The sequence below is a fragment of the Triticum dicoccoides genome, chromosome 4B (assembly GCF_002162155.2).
Source record: "Triticum dicoccoides isolate Atlit2015 ecotype Zavitan chromosome 4B, WEW_v2.0, whole genome shotgun sequence".
Taxonomy (NCBI): Eukaryota; Viridiplantae; Streptophyta; class Magnoliopsida; order Poales; family Poaceae; genus Triticum; species Triticum dicoccoides.
This window is the reverse complement of record NC_041387.1, coordinates 107,318,462-107,323,532: the sequence shown is the minus strand read 5'-3', so window position 1 is coordinate 107,323,532 and position 5,071 is coordinate 107,318,462.

Here is a 5,071-nt window from a genome sequence, read left to right as displayed (position 1 = left end):
ACGGAGAACCACCCCAGATCCGATCTCCGTCTCGCTGATTTTCAAATTCTGCAACGAAAGTATTGGAGCTCATCGAGTTAAATTTGAGACCTCTAGGGTTTCCCCAAGCAGGTCTAAGAGCGTTGGTGGTTGTCTGGATGTGGAGTTGGTTCCGGTGCAGAATCTTCCCCGCCATCAACCACTTCTTTGGCCCCTCCTCGCGATCATCTACTATCAAAGGCGTAGCTTCCTCCTCTGATATGTCAAACTTTCCCAAAGCTTCCTCCAAGGGAGATCGAGTCGACCTATCCCTGTCAGATTCCGTCCGGCTGCCTCCATCGTCCCAGAATCACTGGAGCACACCGTCAATGAAGATCGAACGAGCCCCGGCTAGGTTCACTCGAAACCCTAATCGCCCTGGGCGTCGCCAGAGATATTAGGTTTTCGAAAAAAAACGTTTTCTTTTGGAAAATGATACCGCTAATACGGCCAACTCACACCTTGCATTGAGTTTCTGCCCAAACATTGGGTTGGAGTAGACTTTTTAGTTCCCGTAAAAACTACAGGATAGGCGAACTTTCCTGTGCATGAGCAAGGACGTTCCTTTGAGAACGCATCACGGGTTATTTTTCCAAAGGAAACCAGACCTACAAAAATTCCTGCACACCGAATGGGGCCTTATCTCCGTGCTCACCTCACTGACGAGATATCCGTCCGCATGCGCCCTAAGTTATCGTCGGCCTACCCCTGTGCATCCGCCCCACACCACCACCGAGCTCAACCTCCTCTGCATTGCTTCTGGTCCACCGCGCCACCATGAAGCTCGCAATCCTCCTCGGCCCCGTCTGATCTCTTTCGAAGCTGTCGTGGTCTAGATCCCTGTCCCTTAGCACAATATAGTGTCGGCCCCGGTCCAACCCCCAACCCTCCCAGTGCTCCCTCCTAATCTTCCACGGTCGTGGCCTCCATCACCAACATCGACAGTATCATGTATGGAAGAATCGACCAAGCATTGGCCTTGCGTTTCAATCTCCATCCCCGTAGGTTTAATTTCTTTGCAATATAGAGGTACAGAGTGTATTTTCTTACTCAAATAATGCCTTCCCGGATCATGGTTTATACTAGCAGAAGTTCATTTAGGCTGGTTGTAATGGGGAGTTGATTTAGGCTGTTTGTAATGGGGAGTATCATGTACTAGTATCATGCATATGATACTACCTCCCTAATGCATAGTATCATACATTAGTATCATATAGTACTTTATTTATTATCATGCATGGCACATACTATCATATCATTTATTATGATACGGTATCATAATATGATACTCAATCCTCTCTTTCTTCATTTCATTCTATGCCACCTCATCAAAAATTCCTAGTTGGCATGCATGATACTACTTATGATACTCCCATTACGACCAGCCTTAGGCTCAAAAAGTTTCCACTTATGTTCGATGAAACTACTCACCTAATCTTTCGGCAAGGATTCTAATATTTGGTTTTGGATTTGTATATTTTCTTCCACTAGGCCACACATGTGTTGTGCTTGCAATATTTGTTTTTGCTACAGAGATTCGGTGCTTCATATATATCCAACTAGATGAGGGCCCGCACGTTGTTGCGGGAATATTTTGCAGTATTTCAATGAGATTTTGGTTATATGATACATGAATATTTGAAGTAATTATTTTTGAAAGTATATAAGAATTAGATGTAATACCATAATAGAATGGAATTTTACATGCATGCATGTTTGCATGTTGAAGTGGATATTTAATATGCATAGTTGCATGTTGAGGTGGGTCTTTTCCTATGCATGTTGAATGATGAGGTGGCATGCTTGCATGTTGAGAGAAATATGTTAGTGGGGGCTAGCTATTTAGATATAGAAGATATGTGCTTGTACTTGCAGATGGATTGGAAATACAACCATGCTTCTCAGGTTCATCTTCTTCTTCCTGTTGTAACCACTACCCTCTTTTGCATTTTTGAATGAATCCGATACTACTGAAATATCCGTGCTACATATGTATCATTCTTCTACTTCTTTAGAGTTTCCAGCATTTCAATCATGCTTCCATTTTTTTATACTCTTGTTTTTTGTTAGATAGCATGAAAATTGATGCTTGCAAATATCCATGCTTTCGAATTGTTGTATTTCAGTGGATAGATTTTATAAGTACTCCAAAATTAGGTTGACAAATTATTGTTTTTCCTAGGAAATAGTATACATGTTTCTGGTTATATTGACAACAGACTATTTTAATATTAGCTAATTAATTGTATGTTCTTAAACTTATTTGCGAAATACAACTTCCCGCATTCAATCATGCTAGCAATTAAAAAAATCCATGCTTCCAGTTTGTTTGATATATGTTACGAAATAATGAAGCTGATGCTTCCTAGTAGCCATGGTTCCTACTCTTCTTACATATGTTTCTATGGTATAGCAAATTTTGCTTCAAGCCATGTAAGTGTATGCTTATTTTTATTGTAAAATCATTTTGATCGAATCATTAGCAGACATATGTGCTTCAACCACTACTATTATGTGCTTCAACCTGTGCCAGTGTTACTTCTATTGGCGAAACTTTATTGTACATACATTTTTGCACCTTTTATTTTAGCAACAACTATTAGTGTGTGCTTTCTTCTTTCTCACTCAATGCTTCTAATGTACAGACAAATGCACCCTATTCCAAATGGGCTTCTTTGTGTCCACAAGATGCATTGCAATGACATGACTGCGCTATAACCGAGACAAACAAGTGACTGCTCTAAGTTGTAGGTTGTACTGGAACAATGGAGAGCTCGTGATACCCGAGGATCTTGTCCATGACCAACTTGTAAAAAGTGTTGTTGTGCAGTCTTCTATTTAGTTGCAAAAAGGAATTGTAATATGTTTTGCATACCTGTGAATTTTTTTCAAGGCCTGATCATTCTTGTTGTGCTTGCTGATGATTTCTTTGCGAAGCAAATGTTTCCATTATACAAGAAAAATGCTTCCTTTGCACCAAATAATTATTTTCATATCCTCAAAACGTAACATAGATTAAATCTTTCAGTTAAACAATACTTTTCTACTGCGCCACAAAGCATATGCTTCTATAGTTTGGAATGTTTCCATGGCACAAAATCAAGCTCGGCTTTGCATAAAAATACGTCTCGGAAAAACGTAGGTGTACTAGATGCACATTATCTCCCGTATGCTTCTAACGGTTAAACGGAATGTTGCCCTGACTTGAAGCCCCTTTCACCGAGGATGAAACATGGCAAGCCGTGAAATGCTTACCGGTTTGGAAGGCGTCAGGCCCCAACGACTTCACTTCAAAAATTTTGTGCGCTTGTTTGGGACATCATCAAGTAGGACATTTGCAATGCTTGACAAATTCTACTACATGAACGGGAGGGGCTTCCAAAAACTCAACGAGACCCTTCTCACCCTACTACCTAAGAAGCCCGACGCCGCATCATTTTCGGACTACCGCCCATCAGTCTCATCCATATGATCGCTAAACTTTTCGCCAAAGTACTTTCCTTGCGCCTCACTCCAAGGCTGAGCTCGATGGTCTCCACGAACCAAAGTGCATTCATCGCCGGACGGTGCATCCACGACAACTTTCTTCTTGTTCAGCAGACGGTGCGCCTCCTTCACAGCCTCAAGGTCCCTCGCATGCTCCTGAAGCTCGACATTGCCCGGGCCTTCGACTGCGTTTCATGGCCTTTCCTATTGCAGATCCTCCAGCACCTTGGCTTCGGCTCTCGCTGGCGAGACTGGGTCTCAATCCTCCTCTCTACCACATCGACGCGGGTCATGATCAACGACCACCCAGGTCCCCCCATCAACCATGCTGCGGCCTCCGGCAGGGAGACCCGATATCCCCAATGCTATTCACCATCGTCATCGACGTCCTAAACTCGCTTCTCCTCCGTGCGGTTGACAATGGCCTCCTCCAGCGGCTAAAGACGCGCCACACGGCCTCGAGCATCTCCCTCTACGCAGACGACGTTGTTATTTTCTGTCAGGCCGATAGCCACGACATTGCTACCGTGCGTGAGCTTCTTCAGGTGTTTGGGGTGGCATCGGGCCTCCACACAAACTTCGAGAAATGCTCTGCGACGCCAGTCCGGTGCAGCGACGACCACATTGACACGATCCCATCTGAGATGCAATGCCCGGTTAAGCATTTCCCTATCCAATACCTGGGGCTACCGCTCTCCATCCGTAAGCCACCCACCTCGAGCCTCCTTCTGATCGTCCACAAGCTCGAGAGGAAGCTGTCCACCTGGCGCGCTTCACTTCTATCGAAAGGTGATCGGCTTGCCTTGGTCCGCCATGTCCTATGTGTGATCCCGACGCACTTCCTCATCGCCATTGCATTCAACAAATCGATCCTCAAGCGGGTCAACCGGATCATCCGAGGCTTCCTTTGGGCCAGTAGCAACAACGCGTGCGGCAGGAAATGCCTCATCAACTGGCAGAAAGTCTGCAAGCCTATCTCCCTTGGCGGGCTGGGCGTCCGTGACCTTTATCGCTCTGGGATCGCATTGCGAACACGCTGGCTATGGCTACAACGCACTGACCCCTCGCGGTCTTGGAGCCACCTTCATCTCCCACATGATCCGGACGTCACCGCCATCTTTAGGGCGTCCATTACCTGGCAGGTTGGCAACGGGGCCAGCTGCAAATTCCGAAGCGACCACTGGATAGATGGAAGATCCGTGGCAGAGATTGCTCCCCTCTGGGCCAAGGTCGGCGCCACAGGGATACACAGCATCATTTCTGAGAGTTAGCCTTTTGTGTTTTTGGGGATGAGCAACCCTTTGATCTGTTTGCTCCAACGCCCGCAAACATGTCTATAGTGCACATGGCTTGCGCGTGGTTGTAATCTCTTGTTGTAACTCTTTTTCTATCAATGAAAAGATACGCAACTTACGTTTTCGCGAAAAAATATAATTAGCATAATTCTCGGAAAGCAGGAAACAAATCATAGCCATAATTACTGGAGCAATGCTACACGGACGGATGTTTTGTACTTACTTTACGGGGTGCTTACGTGGGATAAAATGATTGGAGGAATAGGGGGTGG